A 7,846-nucleotide genomic window follows, 5' to 3' on the forward strand; every position below is an offset into this window, starting at 1 on the left:
GCACATTCATAAATATATATAATACAAGATATACAAAGAAATGGGTCACAAAAGAAATAAAAATACATTTTTCTAGATGAGGGAGAAATTACTCTTGACTGACTTGAAGTGCAGAGTTTTGGGAAAGAGATCAGAGCCCTTTTCATGAAGGAAATATGATATATGTACCAGGTCTTGTAGACCTAGGCAAGTAGAAATTAGAAAGGCAATACTGAGAGAAAGAGCATAAAAAAACAAAGAAAACAACATAAACAAAAGTCCAATAGTGAAAAAAAAAGCATAGACTGTATGGAATAAAAATGAATAATTTGTGCAATCTGAAGCTTATACAGTTTTTTGAGCCCTATTTAAGAAAAAGAATACAAAATTACATACAAAAATGAATATGTATTTGTAATGAGAAAAGAGGTCACAACAAATGAGAAACTTTTAAAAGCAGCAAATACCACAAATATCCAGACACTATGGAACACGTGAATTACGTTACTGTCTAACACACCTCTCTCCAGGGACTGGCTACACTCTTCAATCCTGTCTCCATAGGACAAGGAAGATAACTCAGGCTTTCCTCTAGCACAGCTGATCATAATGTGTTTACTAGCAATAGTATATAAAAGTTTCTTTCAACTTCACAAAATATCTATTAATAATGGGTAAAATTTTAGGACTGTCAAATTGAGGAAACCCTTTAAATTGTGTGACATTGCGGGTCATTTCAAAGCATTCTGTGCACTAATTGTAAATATTCCTTGAAATGAGGACAAATCAATCATGAATCACTGATGTCCTCATGTAGTGGCATATCATTAGTTTTATGTTATCTTTGTTGGAGGAAGTATCATGTGTCAAGAATTTAAATCTTTTATCAATGTGTTCATACGTCACACCTCATCATTAATCAGATTATCAAACAGTTCATGAACCTATTCATTATGTCCATATGCAAAGTATTTCTTCCTCTTAGTGAATTTAGAGGAGAGGAACCTTATATGATGAGAAAGCCTGCGTAAGGCAGTATCTGTGGGCCACCAAAATAACACTTTGAATAATTTTAATTACAAATTCTGTATTTCTACAGTTTGGTGATTTTATCACCTATTTCAATAATCAATTACACTAGCAGCACTTAAGTTGTTTTAAATGTTTAAGAAATATAAACAAAGAATGCACCAACTTACGAGGTCATAAAATTAATATAACCTGATGAATAACAAAATTTATCATGATATATTTTTAGCGCCATCTAGTGTTTAAAAGGCTTCACAGTGTAAATAAATACGCAATTTAGTTTTAAAATTTTTGTCAACATATATTCTTTGATTCTACACCCCAGTCATACCATCTAAGATTTTCCATTAAATATTGACAATAAAATAACTAATTGTAAGGTTATGTGGGCTTCTAGAAATTAAATTATTATGAAATAAAAGAAATTAAGTCATCCCTTCACTATTTTACAGGAGATGTCAGTCAGGACCTCAGCTACCATAAAACAAAGGGAATAGTTCTCACTGAAATGCCCAATCAGATAAATATTTTCATAGAGTCTTCGGTCTATGAGGATATGTTTGATTCAAACCAAGTTGAATTTAAACTGTTATGTGATATCTCTTTAAATAAAAATTTATTTTATGACTCACTTTATAGCTCTATTAAAAGCTTTCTAAAGTTTTACTTAGCTGTCCGCCGCTGTCCCAGCTGACTCTGCGCCGCTCGTCGAGATGGAGGTCGCCACCGAGTTTGTGGTCGAGAGTCCAACATGGTCCACAGTCCGAGGCCAGCGAGGTGCAGTAAGTACCGGATGACGTGCAGCAGCCGCGAAGCCGCCGTCCTCAAGATGCACCCCAGGTCCACGCACTTCACCTTCCGGACCGCCCGGCAGGTGCCCGGGCTCGCGGTCGTGCTAGTGGGCTGGGGCGGGAACAATGGCTCCAGACTGACTGCAGTGCTGGACCAGGCGCACCTGCCGCAGGGAGGCCAACTACAACGGCTCACTGATGCAGGCGGCCCCATTAACCTGGGGCTGGTCAAAGAACGCCAGGAGGTATTCGTGCCCTTCAGCTCGCTGCTGCCCATGGTGGCGCCCGACGACCTCGTATTTGACGTCTGGGCCATAATCGTCTCTGCACCTGGCAGAGGCGATGCAGTGCACACAGGAGCCACAGGAAAAACAGTGGCTGCACCCGGAGGCCCTGCTTCCGCGGCCCTCTGTCTACCTCCCAGAGTTTCTCGCGGCTAACTAACCAGAGCGCGCGGGCCGACTACGTCATCCTGGGCCCGCGCGCACAGCAGCTGGAGCGGATCTGTATCGGCTTCAGCTTCCAGTCCCGCGCCGGGCTGGCTGAAGTCATCGTGCGGAAGACAGCGAATACGGAGCACTTCTCCGAAGTGATCCCGGGCCTCAATGACACCGCTGAGAACCTGCTGCGCACCATCCAGCTGGGCCTGGAAGTGTCGCCCTCCATGCCCTTTGCGGTGGCCAGCATCTTGGAGGGCTGCTCCTTCCTCAGTGGGTCCCCACTGACCATGCTGGTGCCTGGTGCCCTCGAATTCAAGTGGCAGTGCAGCCTCTTTGTGGGTGGAGACGACTTCAGGTCGGGCCAGACCAAGGTCAAGTCTCTGCTCGTGGATTTGCTTATCTGTTCTGGCCACGAGACCACGTCCATCGTGAGGTACAACCACTTGGGCAACAATGACCGGCAGAACCTGTCGACCCCGCCACAGTTCCGCTCCAAGGAGGTGTCCAAGAGCAGCGTGGTGGACGACACAGTGAACAGCAACCCAGTGCTCTACTAGCTGGTCGTGGAGCCCGGTCACTGTCATCATCAAGTATGTGCCATACGTGGGCGACAGCAAGCGTGCCCTGGATGAGCACATCAGAGCTGATGCTGGGAGGTACCAACACGCTGGTGCTGCTCAACACGTGCGAGGACTCGCTCCTGGCCGCGCCCATCATGCTGGACTTGGCGCTGCTGACAGAACTGTGCCAGCGCGTGAGCTTCTGCACCGACGTCGAGCCACAGCCGCGGAGCTTCCACCCCATGCTGTCGCTGCTCAACTTGGCATCCTCTTCCAGGTGCTGCTTGTGCCGCCAGGCAGCCAGGTGGTCAGCGTGTCCTTCTGCCCCCGCAGCTGCACGGAGAATATCCTCACGGCCTGCGTGTGACTCTGGCCGCAGAACCACAAGCTTCTGGAGCACAGATGGAGTGCCCTGGCCTCAAGCGAGTTGGGCTTTTGGCTGCCACCTGTGCCTTGCAAGAAAGGACCAGTGCCCACCGCCCCCAGTGGCTATACTGGTGACGCCAATGGGCACTTGTAGGCTGAGTCACCCCAGATGCCCACCACCTAAGGCCATGGCCATACAGCTCCACCATAACTCCTGTCCCCATTGCTCCTGAGAACCCAACCCTTCCAGGCCCCCCAAAGATAATAAAGCTAGTGCCACTATCAAAAAAAAAAAAAGTTTTATGCAGCAAATCAGTAGATTTACGATCACCATCACCAAAACCAAACTAAGTTCTTTAATCAAAACAACACAGCTTTCTTTTTTTACCCTATAACAAACAATACTGGGTTAACAAAACAGAAGTTTATTTAAACTATGTTATTGTTATGTGTGAAACATAAAACTAAAAAAAACAAAAAATTCTGCAGTCACCATGAGAAACAAGGGATAGGCAACAGATTCGTTCTTTCTCCTCTTTTACTATTAATTCACTGACCATCTAAAACAGCTGAATTTACATGCTATTAAATTCATATTGCTCTTAGAACCAAAGGATTGGGCTGAGAAAGTCAAAACAAGTTACAAATTATTAAAAGTGATACATACTACAGATACCACAAGATCCAGAAAATATCATCATAATTTTACCCTAGGCTAATTTTTAAAAAAATTCAGAGTAGCCAGCTGCACTCCCTTAGGCTCATAAAGGCATTTGTAAGGATGCAGCAATGCCACCCAGTGACGACTCTCACTGGACAGCAGTTGGTGCTTATAAGTGGAAGTGAATACTTCCTCTTTAGTCATAGGAGACTCAGGCACAGAGTCACCCATGTCTCGGTTTGCCTGTGTCTGCAGAGGCAGCCACCCCCAGAATGCTCAGTCTAGTCCAAGCCTTCACAGGCCATGAACCACTATACCGGGTATTATAGGACTAAATCTTTATGGTCCCCCGGGAAGTTATGGAAATAGAGGTTATTTCAAGAAGTTATCAATCAACAGTGTGACATATTGAAGACCAGTCAATCAGAAGGGAGGAGAGAGAACAGGAGGTGAAAGGCAAGTGAGTAGTGCCTGGCTGGAAATTCCCTTGGTTAAAACTGAATTTTGGAGAGTGGCAGTAGCAGTAGTTGCATATGGGTGTATGTGAGAATGTGTGTGTATTAAGTAACAAGCAACACAGATAAGCCTCTTTGACTAGTAGCCCAATACAGTACATTTTGCTGTGAAATCATCTCTGATCCAAAAGCATATATCTTTTCTCTCATGTGGGAGGCTCTCAACTAACTTGCTATACCTTATGTGTACTCAAAAAATATAATCTGAATGATTTCTCCCTTTAAAAATTCCTAGTGCAAATGAGAACATTTTTTTGTAGGTAGAGAGGAAGAAAATTTTACCTCAGTAGTTTCTGCCTAATCCAGGTGCTATTAAATTCCATCTGCTGATTAGAGTTGCAATGTGAAAAGAGCTCCCCCAAAATATTTCTTGAACTATTCATCCTTAACCCTAATATGTATTCTGGTTTAAGTGAATGGTTGAATCTGGTCTGGCACTTCTAACAATCAATTAGAGCACTAGTCGTCAAACTGACTGTAGAGACAAAAACAAGAAAAAGAAATCATAAATTTGACTTGCTGTTGTGTTTTGCCCATAATTTATGATTTTTTTCCATTAAATATCCCATTTAAAATTGCTTCAAATGAGATGCAATGCATTATATAACCAAAAGTTTTATCGTTAAAACACTTTAAAACTACGTTATTTTTAAATTTTTTTCCAAAAATAAATTTATAGGAAAGTCACATATTAATTGTATCTTTTATTTGTAAAAATTATTTTTATTTAACTCATCTATTCTATCTTCTTTTCCACATAGAACTGCAAGTAGTCTCACGCAGAAGAAAACAAGTTATTTTAAAGAATCATCTAAGTCCCAGACACAACTACCTTCATTAATTCTTCCCAATATTTCACAATTGTCTTTGTACAGAAATTCTTCCTAATAAGTACATATTCTATTCTTGGGTATTTATGCTATATACTCAAGGTCATACAGGTGCTAATTATCACTACTATGGCAATCACATTATAATATATAAATGTATCAAATTAACATGTTGTACGCTTTAAATTTACACAGTGTTATATGTCAAATATATGTCAGTTTGAAAAAAATACCCAAGATCATTTTCTGAGGTCCTATATTTAAAGAAATTCAATATTTGTTCATCATTCCCTTTCATACACATGAAAATAAGCTTTAAGATGCCTCATGAAGCTTTCCTCTGTAAAGTAAATAATTGTTTCTTTTTTCTAAGTCTTCATTTTAAGCTAAGACAAAGTATTTTATTTACTTAAATATTCATTCATTTGTTCATTTAATATTGGAATCCTTTATTGATTCCAAAAAAAGCTTGAGGCATTTTACAGATTTAAAAGACAATTTTCAGGATAAAGCACAAAGGAAGGCAAAGGCAAGTAAATATTTAAGTATTAAATAAATGAGCGTCATTATAAAAGGAAGAACAAATGCCTTCGGATATAAGACAGTGAATCTTATTGTACAATTCACCATAAGCTGGTTTCATTTTTTAAAGTTCTAAGATTCCTACAATGGTGAAAATCATTAACTGATGTACCGGAGCTTAAAGATAACTGTACCACACAGATTCCCAACGTTCTGTTGCCCACACTACCTCAGGGACTCTTGGGGAATGGGCTGTCATTGGGTAGTGCCTCAACACAACATATCCAGTACTGCCTGGATGGCAGAGGGATGGGGTCAATAGCGTCCTTTTGTTTAAGAGATCAAGCAGCAACATGGGGGAAAAAAAAATCACTCGAGAAACAGAGAGACAAGGCACACATGCTGGGATCAAGCACCATGAGTCATGTCAGAGAGGCAGGAAGCATGTTCTCTCCCCTTTGGTGAGGCAACACATGATCTGATAGGAGAGGGCATTTTATGGACCAGGTGAGCTATAGGAGCACGGTAGCCTGGGAAGTGAATCAAACCAGCTCATTCCAGGTGGTGAATGTGGCAGGGCAGATGGAAACCGCAATGCTATAGGATGACCTGGAAGAGAGGAGGTTTTTTGTAGGCTTCACCTTCAATCTCTATCCCAAATCTGATTGTTCTTAGTATCTCTGCCTCCATCGGTCTGAGCTGAGCACTGTTTTCTCTTTCTGGATCTCTGCAATAACCTCCTTCCTAGCTTCCTTGCTCCCACTCTTAACCCCTCCTGCTTGTTTTCACACAGCAGCCTGACAGATCCATTTAAAATATATTTAGGATCATGTCATTCTTCTACCTGAAATTGTTGATAGCTTCCTATAGTATTTAAAATAAAGTCAACCTTCCTTACCATGACTAAGTGGCCCTCCATGAGCTAGTCCCTGGATACATCAGCAACCTCATTTACCACTTTCTCTCCAGTCAAACTGGCTACCTTCTTCTTTCTCAAATATATCAGGAGCACACCTAACTTGGGCTTTTACAACTGTCTCTCCCTTTGCTTCAAACATTCTTCCCACAGGTAATTGCCTGCTGGAACTCCACTTCAATCATCAGACAAGTCATCAGACATTTGGAGTATGTGCTTGGCTGGGGAACCAATAGGATGAAGCTCTTGTCTATGGAGTCATGACTGAACACTTCCAAGTCAGAATCCTGCTCAGGTGGATCAATTCAGCAGCTCAGTTGGTCAAAGATAGCCTTTCCCCCACCATTCCCACCAGCAGGCCGCTATTAAAGATAATTTTATTAAAGATGGCTTCCCTTTAAAGTGTAAAATAACTGCCACCTGTCACTCTCTAGTACCATATATGCCTTGCCTTTTCTCTTCATAGCACTTACAGTTATTTATACAGCCAGCTCTCCTTATCTATAGGCTCTGCATCCAAGGATTCAACCAATGTGGATCAAAAATATTCGGAAAAGATTATAGAACATTCCAAAAAGCAAAACTTGAATTTGTATCATGGTGACAACTGTTTACATAGCATTTACATTGTATTGGGTATTATAAATAATCTAGAGATGATTTAAAGTATATGGGAGGATGTGCATAAGTTATATACAAATACTATACCATCTTATGTAAGGGACTTGAGCACCTGAGGATATTGGTATCTGAGGGGGGTCCTGGAACAAATACCCTGCAGATACCAAGGGATGACTATAGCTATCTGTCTGTGAGTTGACTGCCTATGGGTTGAACTTATATCACTGGAATGTAAGTTCCATGTGGACAGGAACTCTGATTTCTTCCCAACAATATCACTTGTACTTAGAACAGTAATTGGTACTTATGGTGCTCAATATTTACTTATTGGTTAAAGGAAGGACTAAATAAGAAACTTTTGATATGCCAGAGTAATTTAAGGAGGTTTGGAGTTTCCAGTTTATAAGTGGAGACTGAACCATGGGAAAATCTATTTGATATAGTCTGATGAAATACTTTGAGTTCCTAGCCCTGCGAACTGACATTTGAATTTGAGTGTTTAAAATCATCTCAAAGCAAAACTCTACACTTGCTCTTCCATCAGAACAGGTGTTTCCTGTCTCATTAAATAGTACCACTCCTCTCTCCAGGTGTGCAAGTCCTCTGAGGTCCTCTT

General features: G+C 41.4%; 1 pseudogene across 1 annotated transcript; it reads left to right on the top strand.

Annotated features, from left to right (window-relative positions):
• Positions 1-1,819: 1,819 nt before the first annotated feature.
• On the top strand, positions 1,820-3,349 carry LOC307061254 (inositol-3-phosphate synthase 1-like; annotated as a pseudogene). Its single transcript has one exon. The product of its transcript is annotated as an inositol-3-phosphate synthase 1-like (transcript).
• The last annotated feature ends 4,497 nt before the right edge of the window (positions 3,350-7,846 follow it).

Source organism: Hyperoodon ampullatus, assembly GCF_949752795.1.
Source record: "Hyperoodon ampullatus genome assembly, chromosome: 12".
Lineage (NCBI taxonomy): Eukaryota > Metazoa > Chordata > Mammalia > Artiodactyla > Ziphiidae > Hyperoodon > Hyperoodon ampullatus.